This window comes from Mus pahari, chromosome 7 (genome assembly GCF_900095145.1).
Source record: "Mus pahari chromosome 7, PAHARI_EIJ_v1.1, whole genome shotgun sequence".
Lineage (NCBI taxonomy): Eukaryota > Metazoa > Chordata > Mammalia > Rodentia > Muridae > Mus > Mus pahari.
In genome coordinates this window covers 24067004-24077697 of record NC_034596.1, presented here as the reverse complement: position 1 = coordinate 24077697, position 10694 = coordinate 24067004, and the positions used below count along the sequence as shown (strand labels likewise).

Genomic DNA, 10694 nt, shown 5'->3' with positions numbered 1-10694 from the left:
GAGAGAGAGAAAGGGAGAAAGAGAGACAGAGGGAGGGAGAGAGAGAGAGAGAGAGAGAGAGAGAGAGAGAGAGAGAGAGAAAGAGAAGCAAGGAGTCAGAGACCAAGAGATAGAGATACAATATGCAGAGACAGAGATGCAGAGAAACAGAAAGACAGAGAAAGATGGAGACAGAATGGCACAGACAAGGACCTTGACCTACAGAAAAGACACAGAAACAGAGATGCTGCAGAGACAGGGAGCATTATACCTTTCAGAAATGAAAGCCTTTAGTTTACAGAAGCAAAATGTAAGCCCTGAGGAAATTTGACAGAACAGGATCAGAAATTGATAAGGAAATTAGAACGCAAAAATGAATCCTAAAAACCCCACCATTGGGAAACTTAAAGGCCCTTTCTCAATTCACAGACAGATGAAAAATCCAAGCTGGAATTGTATTACAAATAGACAAAAGTAGTGACTAAAATGCTCTGCACTGGAACGAATTGATTGCTCATATTCAGAGCGTAGATCAGAGAAGAAATGAACTGCCATAAGCACACACATTAATAAATGAAGCATACATGTGAATCCCTCATCAAAAGAAAGATTACAGAAGATGGATAAAATAGGGAAGAGAATAATAGACGTGGCTCTGATAAACATAAAATATGAAATTAATCGCTCAAAACCTGAGAAGAATCACCACGATAAATCAAAAGGCTATGAATAAATGAATGCATAAACACAGAGAGTGAGTATTATCTAATGCGATTTTTAAAAATACAAACCCACACATGAGCACCATAAGGGATGCGAAGGGATACATTTGGGAGATCATGAGACCCCAGTTCCTGAGTTCCATGCAGCTCTAAAAATATAAATAGACAGAATTAGAGGAAAATAGAAATTATCAAAACTCACATAAGTAATAGGAATCCAATGTTAAGTCAGTTTCTGGTCAGTAAATAGAGAATATTGTTAAAGTGTGCCCCCAAACGTAATGCCTCCCTAAAAATCCACGTGTTTAATAGATTTGATAGAAATCTACCAAATCTTCACAAAATCAATAACTTCAATATTCTTTCAAATTACTGTAGATCACAGGAAAGAAGAGGCTCTTAACTGTCTATCAGACTAGTATGAAAAGGGAAGTTTCATTTATGTGGAGTAAAAGTGCAAACCCCTTAACAAGTGTTAAGACAACACTGTGGCATCCGTTCTAGTGACGGACACCTGAAATCCCAACCACTCAGTGGACTGATACAAGGGTATCACAAGGTCAAGGCCAGCCTGGGCTACGGAGTGCGCTCAACACAAGTCTGGGGAACTTAATAAGAGTGTGCTTCAAATTTTTAAAAAATTACGTATTTATTACTACATAGTATATATTATACTAATCTCAGAATACAAGCATGGCTAAATATTATTAAATCCATCAGCACAGAGCATTTGTACAGCTACGTGAAAATTAGAAGTCAAATAATCATTTCCATATATGATGTGGACATTTTACATATTAACAACTATTTTTAATAAATATCCTTAAGCATAAGGCTAGGTGAATGAGTTAGAAATACATCTATTTTTAAAATGTCTAATTTACATGTTTGTATAGATATTTATCTAAGGTTAATTAACATTATATTTAAAATAGAAAAGGAGTGAATATCTAGTCGGTCAAGAAAAAGTTAGGGGCTGGGGAAATGGCTCAGCAAATAATGAGGGTGTTTCCCACCAAGCTGAAGACCCTGAGTTCCATCCCTGAAACACGTGTGTTGGAAAGAGAGGACAGACTCCTGCAAGTGATAGCATGCATTGGCCCACAATAAACAAACAAACAAACAAACAAAATAACTACAATGAAATCTAAATTAGAACGACCTAGCATGATGCTACATACCTGGCATCCTAGCACTTGGGAGGCAGAAGCAGAAGGTTTATCACTTCCTAGCCAATCTGGGCTGCATAGTGACATAGTGTCTTACTTAGGGTGTCTATGGCTGCAATGAAACACCATGACCAGAGAGCAAGTTCAGGAGGAAAGGGTTTATTTGGCTTACACTTCCACATTGAAGTCCATCACTGAAGAAAGCCAGGACAGGAACTCAAACAAGGCAGGAGCTGATGCAGAGACCGTGGAGGGGTGCTGCTTACTGGCTTACTCCTCATGACTTGTTCAGCCTGTTTTCTTACAGAACCCAGGACCGCCAGCCCAGGGATGGCTCCACCCACAATGGGCTGGGCCCTCCCCCATCAATCACTAATTAAGAAAATGCCCCACAGCTGGATCTTATGGAGGCATTTTCTTAACTGAGGTTCCCTCCTCTCAGATGACTATAGTTTATGTCAAGTCGAGATAAATCTATCCAGCACTCATAGTGAGCCCAACACAGTGAGCTCACAACCACCTTGTAGTACATAGTAAGACCCCATCCACTCTAAAACTAAAGGATGGAAAGGAAGAGAAGTGGGGGTGGGTAGGGGAGAATAACGCTACTGAAAGGTGCTGCACATGGTGCTAGAGGAGAAAAATACTCACTCTTCATTTATCCATGGACTCTGCAAGCTACAGCAATGCCTGACCTGATAAGATATGCCCACTGGCACAGTAGTAGCATGAATATTGTGGGGATAAACAACCTTTTCCTGGTAGGACCTAAAGACTACTCCATGACCTGGTACTGCTAAAAAGGCCAAGGACCTGTGGCTAGATTAGTCATAGACCCCCGGGGATGCCCTAATTCTATCATTCTGATAAATGCACATAGCATTAAAATGGCTCCTATTGACTCATAGATCAGAGCATCCCTCAAAGAGAAGCTCCTCCCTCAGCCCGTGGCAGTTAACACAGTGTGTGTGTGTGTGTGTGTGTGTGTGTGTGTGTGTGTGTGTGTGTGTGTGTGCATATATCCTCCCCACAAGGCTCAGCGATCTTCGTGGAAGATGGAGCAAAAAGATTGCAAGAGCCAGAGCCAGAGATGTTCAACAACATCAAGAAACACAGTCTTGGTTGGTGCCTCTGTAAGGGCATGCACAGAAGCAGCACAGGCTCCAGCCAGAAAAAAAAACGACAGCATGGAAAGGGGACGCTGAGGAGATATGGGCCTTTATTAGCCACTGAAAGAGAGAAAGTCGGTTTTCTTTAGTGATGTGACCCCTACTAGACTGACCAGACAGCAGGGCCAACTCTACCACTTCCAAGATTAGCTAGGCAACCAAAATAAGACTAGGAAGGAAAGGAGAAAAAAAAATGGAGGAGGAGAGGAGAAAGGGGGAGGAGGGGAGGGAAGAGAGAGAAGGGAGAAGTCAGAGAAAGTTGTCTCAAACCTATTGGGAAGGGATAGCTGGTTGCTGTCTACAGCATAGAGGCAGGGCAGGACAATGGTTAGCACACAGCCCTTGTCTGCAGTGACCAGACTCCCAGAAGGCCATGCTCAGCTGACACTGACTAGGTGGGAACACAAATTCATTAGCCTAGTCCTCACATTGCCTAGTCCTCACTCAGCACAGCAGACCATCATGACCCACCTTGTAAGGCTGTGGGCAGGATAATCAAAGCCATTCTTAGAGAACGCCAAGGGGTACGCCAAGATAAGTGAAGGGAAAGTATGCCTGTTGAGATTTTTCTAACCTGGAGGTCGAATGATATCAAAAGGGGGAAAAATCAAATTATAATCTTTATATATCATGGCAAAGCTCTTTATATGTCAATATTCATTTTTAATAATTTTTTTAGGTTGACAGGCCTTGACTAGCTGTGTAGTCAAGGATGATCTTAGACTTCTGACCCTTCCGTTTCTGTTCCCCCAGTGCTGGGATGTCAGGTGTGTGCCACCATGCATGGTTTGTGTGGTATGGGACATTCGACCCAGGGCTTCGTACATCCTATAGGCTATCATTCTATCAAGTGAGCTATGTTCCCCATCTCAAATGTCCTTGGACAAAGGACTAGTCATGTGATTCCCCAGTATGGCATGAAATATAAGCTCCATTGGGTCATTTACACACGTGTACTCATGTGCTTATTGTGCATTTCATCTTAGGTATACCCAACTAAGCTGCCCCTGCTTGCCTCGTGCCTCCCTACACCCCACTTGTGCTTTCTTAATACAGTAAAGTAAGAAGATACTAAGACAAGACACCCGTGTCTATCTCTGAGTTTGACACAACGGATTGTCTCCGTTTCAGGCTCAAGCCCAAGCTACTTACTCATTCTCCAACAAGAAAAATTCAGCTTCCTTCTCTTGAGTCAGTATAGTGGTTAGCACTTCATAAAAAGCTCTCACAGCAAAGGGAAGCCCAGAGCCCTGTGGACCCAGGTACAGCAGCTCTCTCAGTGATGCTATTTTTGTTGTTTGATAGTTTCGTTTATCTATATACTGAATCTTGGTCACTTTCACCCTCCGTCCCTCTCCCACTCAATTACAAACTAGTCACATCATTCTAATCCTACTAACTGCTCTGTGTTAAATGAGATCAAAGAAGAAAAGCCTGAGATGTAATGACTCTTCCACAAACACAAATTTAGCTTCCTCTCTGTGCCAGGTGATGGTGCTCACAATGGAGTTACACAACAAGGGGGTCAGAGTTCATTCTTCCACACAACTCACAGCCCAGAGCCTCCCTCAGGGTGCCACTAATTGACTTTTGAAGTCAGTAAATCAAACAGGTTAATTTGCATCTTATTTACATTTTTAGAAAATGCATCTCACTCAGACATTTTCTCTACAATCTATCTACATAGGCCTAACACTTCCTCCTACTTCCTTGACTAAGGACAAGTCAGTCTAAAGCGGGCCCCGCCCTCTCCTCAGAAGCATACCCCCAGGTCCCTCCTTCCTCCACCCAGTTCCCAGGTTAGCTGGTGCAGAGCCCAGACCTGGAGGATCTTCTCCAGTCCTGAAAATAGTCTCTAGAATCTCTCTCCCAGGAGGGTACCCCAGGTCACTTAGAGTGCCATTACATTGTCCCATCACAACAAGCACTTCTAAGCATCCAGTGATCACGAATGAGCAGTTCCAAAAGTTTCCAGCATTCCCTGAGTGCAGCTCAGCCTCTACATCCTCTGGGATGTGTTCAGTGTTTATCATCCATCCCCAAATCTACTCAGCACCATCTCTACCTCATAGTCTAGGTTCTGTCAGCAGAAACCTCCAGACCTAGTCCATGTGACGAATTGAGAGGTGTCTGGGGCCATAGCACGCTCCATAGTTCTACTAGAATTGGAACATTTGCATTCATCTAAAGGACTAAAGGGGGAAAGGGATGGAAATTTTCCAAAACACCCAAATCTGCAGCAGTGCACACAGATGACTTCCCTGGTGCCTGGTCCCTGGCCCTGAGGTTTACCGTCAATTCACTGTGAGGAATCCCCTTCTGTCCCCTGAAGACCAGACTCTTTTAAGTTCAACCTGAAAGCCTGATGAGTACCGATGAGAAGCCACATATGCAAATGGTGGAGATGAGTTGCCCCACTGGGAAACCATTCCCAAAAGAGGCTTCTGTGACCTGTGGACTGTGAGTCTACACTCAGGAAAAAGGAGACATCTGTCTGAGCCATCACCCTAGGTCACTCCCCTCTGTCCCTTCTGTACTGTGCTAAGCACGTTCCTATGGTCCTCACCCTTCCAGAGCCAGAGGCAGGAGAAGCACACAGAAGCCTTAGCATCATATTCTTTTATGTTAGCGGTATTTAAAAAAAAAAAAAGTGAAAGGCTTTTAAGTAAAAGGGAAGTACCTGACGACTTTCCCCAGTCAGGGTGATTAAGATGGTCACCAAGGCAACTGAGGGGAGAGAGAGGATCTTTGAGGTACCATGAGAGTACAATCCCTCGCAGTAGGAAATGCGTTGCATCAGGAGCTTGTGGCAACTGGTCACATTTCCTCTGCAATCAGGAAGCCGAGAGTGGCAAAGGTCAGAGCTCAGCTAGCTTCTCCTTTCTATTTAGCCCAGGATGCTGGCCCATAAATTGGTTCCAAGTATATCTAAGGTGGGTCTTCCTACTTCAGTTAATCTAATCTAGATGAACTAGGCTTGTTTCCTATTGTCTTGGTTAGGGTTTTACTCGTGTGAACAGACACCATGACCAAGGCAACTCTTATAAAAGACAACGTTTAATTGGGGCTGGTTTACAGGTTCAGAGGTTCAGTCCAGTATCATCAAGGTGGCAGCATCCAGGCAGGCCAGGTACAGGAGGAGCTGAGAGTTCTACATCTTCATCTGAAGGCTGCTAGCAGAATACGGGCTTCCAGGAAGCTAGGATGAGGGTCTTAAAGTCCACACCCACAGTGGCATGCCTACTCCCACAAGGCCACACTTACTCCAACAAGGCCACACTTTATGATAGTGCCACTCCCTGGGCTGAGCATATACAGACCATTACACCTATCAAGTCTGAATCCCATCAATTGACAAGATGAACCACCAAAGGAGCAAAATTTAATCCTGGAGAATTGGGCTTTACAGAAGCTTACTGTTTGGATTTTCCCTTCCAGGTTTCCCTCGTTCCATGATCTGACAAGTACAATCTAAGACTGTTGGTCCTCAAAGTGCCAGGAGTCAAGAAGAAAAAAACAAGAGAACCACAGATCTTCACTCTGTGCTCAGAAGGGCACCAATCTTGACCTACACAGGTTGACATACATGAAATAGCTGTGAGTGACTAAGACATAGACATCATCAAATGAACAACTACAACCAGTGTTAGAACCAGTGTCCCCAGTGTGTCTAAGACAGCTCTTCCCTCATATCCAACCTCTTCCCCCCCCCCCATGTATGCTACTCTGAAAGCGCAATGCTCCAAAGACAAAATATAGTAGGAACAGCAATGACCAACAAAGATTTTTGACTCACTGAGCACTGGGTGTCTAGTCACAATGACATCATTAATTCCTCAATACCCAGCATGGAAGCCCTTCACCCAGGGCTCCCACTGACCTCACAATCCAGCCACCCACTCTTATCTCTGCCTCACAAAGAGCTCCACACAAGGGCCCTCATCGTGAAGTGGTGGGCAAGCTGTCAGTGAAAACCCTTTGTTCGAATTTGAAATCTAATTCTGTGCTATTGCATACAATATGACACGCTGCAATTTTTCCCTAATTCCTGTCGTATGAAAACTAATCTGTTGCATGAAAACCCCTCCTTAAAACAAAGGAGACTGATTTATAGCCAGTCTCTCTGCTATAAATTATCCGGCAGCATGGTACTTCAGGCTTGAGAACGGTACCAGCACTTACCTTTCATAGATGATGTAAGGTGACTTCCTGTCATAGAAGGCTGCGTAGCCATCTTCCACAGTTCTTCCCAGCCATTCCCATGGGGACTTCCCAGTTGTGTTCTGGCTTGGTTTTGTAGATTAAGAAGTGTCAAATTGAAATCTTTGGCTTCGCTCCCTACATACTGTGTTGCCTGGGGGTGGGGGAGAATATAGATGTGTCACTTGTGACCCTCCCCTACAACCGGTTAGGGACTTACCTGAGCTGTGCATGGAATCAGAGGCCCGGGGCACAGAATCACAGCAGGTTCTGTCACTGTATAGAGGAGGCTGGCTAATAGCCAAGGTCCTTCCTGTGACATACTCCATAGGGAATTGTGGGAGAGGAGCTCAAGGTCACACATTTCCCATGTCAACTGCATAGACCTTCAGAAACCAGGCAGAGGGTATCTAGAAGTAACAGCTTGTGTTTGTGGGGACTAAGATGTAGGTCAGCCCACAAAGGCCACATCCTTTCCTAAAAAGAAGAGACCTTCAAGAGAAAGGTCAATGCCATGTACTCAAAGCCTAAATTAGGGACAGCACGTCCCTGAACATAGGCTTGAAGATTTACCATCTTTCTAAAAGTCCAGCTGCTTATAATGGAGCCTACCCTAGCACCTCGCACATTGCAAAAGGGCATTTGACTCCTGACATACACAGCAGCATACATTACTTGCCATTATTGGTCATCTTGGGATGGTTTTAATAAAAACTGCACACGAATTAGATTTTAAAAAGTTAATCTCGATGAAATAAGAATTAAGAATTGAGCCACACATAGAACAAGAGTGGTAGATCAGACACTCTGCTCAGTGATTTGGCAGACCACATTTAGAGGCTGGATGCCTGCACAGGAAAGAGAATGGGATGTGGAGAATGCTCCACTGGTCCAAGCTCTGGGCTGGCCTTAGTGTGAAACATGATCCAAACAGCCACTATGACTGATTGAAGTCCAAATGTTGTGCCTGGCTGAGAGCTGGTTACATCCTTCAAAGGTGCATGGAGGATCATGTTTCCTGAAATTTTAGTGCTGAGCTTTGATGCTGTTCATTGTTCAGAAGAACCTCCATGTCAGAGCAAGTGGACGGTGGAGCTCATCACAGAGCATGTGCTTAAGGCTCTGGGGAGGAAGGAAAGGAGAGAGAAAGATAGAAGGAGGGAAAGAGGGAAGGAAGGAAGGATCTCTACCTATCCCTATAGTACCCTCTGAGGCGAGCCACTGGAATCTTGAAGGAGTACTTTGTTTTGCCAGCTAAAGGACAGCAGGGTCATAGTTTATTGCCTTTCTAGCCCAGCAGACATGTTCTTCCGAAAGGTATATACTCAAAAAATGTTGGTATCCATTAGGGAATGTTTTCCCGACAAGGCCACGTCCCAGTTTTGAGTCAAACTTAGGGGGAATGCGCTAAATGTCTAAGGTTGGAACGCTCAGAGCTTTTGCAAGGCTTCTTGTTTCTTTCTATAAAGGTTTTAGCTTACAAAGAAGCATTGCTCCTTGTAAACAAACAATACAGATGCAAGCCAAATAAGCATTAGCGATCTTCCCGTCCTTGTTCTCGGGTTCCAGATGAGACAGTCCACATTAAACCTGCTTATTCTGCACCTTCCCTGTCCTTCAGGGCACTACGGCCCTATAGGAATGGCAAGGTAGGAAATAATTCCACAAATTGTTTAATTTATAATCCTGATTGGAGAACCCCCTGGTTACCAGTGGACCCCAGTTAATAAATATTTTTTTTAATTTTCTAATGAATAAGTACAGTATTTGCTAAGAAAATGAGAAAACGGATGACAATAGAAGAACAGCCCTCGCATCTGGCCATGGTCAGATCCTAAGCATTCTACCTCATCTGTGCCAGGCGTGTCTTGTGCATTATTTAACATAACCCATATAAAAGCACTACATATTCCTTGGAATTATCCCCTTTGACTAAAGTTTCCAGTCTGCATGAGCAGGAAAACAAAGCCTTGGCTCTGTGAACGTTGATTGAGAGGAAGGTAGCCTTCACTACCCAGCCATATTTCCCTCCATATTTCCCTCCTTCAAGTTCAAGACAGATCCTGTAGATTTGAGAATGAGCAAGTCAGAGCACAAGGGTAGCTGGATGCAGGCAGAACCCACCTGAGGGTCAATTCAGATTTGAGGATGACTGTAATCTCTAGCTTAAATGGTTTCTGATGGTCTGGGCCCTATCATTTCCTATATGACACTGCTGGTGTGGTCCTACCTTGCCCCTGCTTCCAGTGCATTCTTAGAGTAAAGTCTGTCTGCTACCAAAGCCATCTTGGACTCTCTCACTGTTTGAGATCGAGCACAGTCCATCACAGTGGAGAAGGCAGAGCAGCAGGAGCCTAAGGATGCTCACTGCATGTGGGCACACCAGGAAGCATGGCAGAACAGGAAGTGAGGCTCAGCTGTAAACCTCAAGGCCCATCTCCCACTTCCTCCAGCTAGGCTCCACTTCCCACAGGCTCTATAACCTGTCAAAACGGTAGCAGCTGGGAACCAAGCTTAGCACAAGAGCCCACAAGGGATAATTTACACCTAAAATGTAACACCACCCAGTGGAATATAAGCCAGGGTCTGTGTTAGCCATGCAAGGGCGACTTTTCCCATTCACACCACCCACCTTCCTTTATTGCCCATTTTCCTTTTCTGTCATCTGGATCCAGTCAATTTTTCATGGTTAGAATGAAACATTTTAAGCACAAAGTCCTTCTAAAGTCAAACTATTCTATGAACTTTTTAATGACTTCTATATTTATCGCACCTGGTTTTTCTAATTACTTAATGATTCTAAAATTAATATGTATCATGAAGGGCTGTTTTATCTTCCTAGGGGAGAAGATAAAAACTATAGAAAAAATGTGTCAGTGTGGATATGAACAAAGGGAAATAGGTCACATGGAAGAACTCATGAGGTGTATTACATTCTGTTCTTATTTAAAAAAAAAAAAAAAAAAAAAAAAAAACAACTCATTTTGTTTCTCTAATCACATAAAAGCCTGGTGTTGGGGTTTCTTGATTTAAGGATAAGAACAAAGTATGTATCTAGCACAGCAAAAGAGATTCTCTGCCTCTACTAGGAACCATAGGTTTATAGATACATGCAACCAGAGCTATGAACATGCTGACATCAATTTATCTCGGCTGGATGTGTGCAGCTTTTTAGAGATAAATACAAATAAGCATGTCCATCAACTTTGACATCAAGAATGGGGCATATAAAATTATCTCAGTAAAAGACACAACATTAGGCAAGCCACAGAGGTACAGACGTGTGGTGTGGTCTACTAAATAAGAGAAGGAACGAAAACAGGGAAAGCCAGTAAGAGTCTCCAGGGGTGCAGAAGAGAAGGGGCTACGGTGTGAGAAATAAGCAGAGATGCAGCCAAGACGGTGAGAAGAAGCATGATAAACTCACAGTGGAGGTCAAGGGAGGGGGGGGAGCT

General features: G+C 43.8%; 1 long non-coding RNA gene across 1 annotated transcript in view; it reads right to left on the bottom strand.

The window, feature by feature from the left end:
* Window positions 1-9631, bottom strand: part of LOC110324983 — a 73383-nt gene extending 63752 nt beyond the window's left edge. Inside the window, exons 1-2 of the long non-coding RNA XR_002380709.1 lie at window positions 9364-9631; window positions 6457-6607 (exon numbers count right to left, since the gene is read on the bottom strand). This is a non-coding gene — a long non-coding RNA (uncharacterized LOC110324983). The remainder of the gene's footprint in view (window positions 1-6456; window positions 6608-9363) is intronic.
* Between the last annotated feature and the right edge of the window lie 1063 nt (window positions 9632-10694).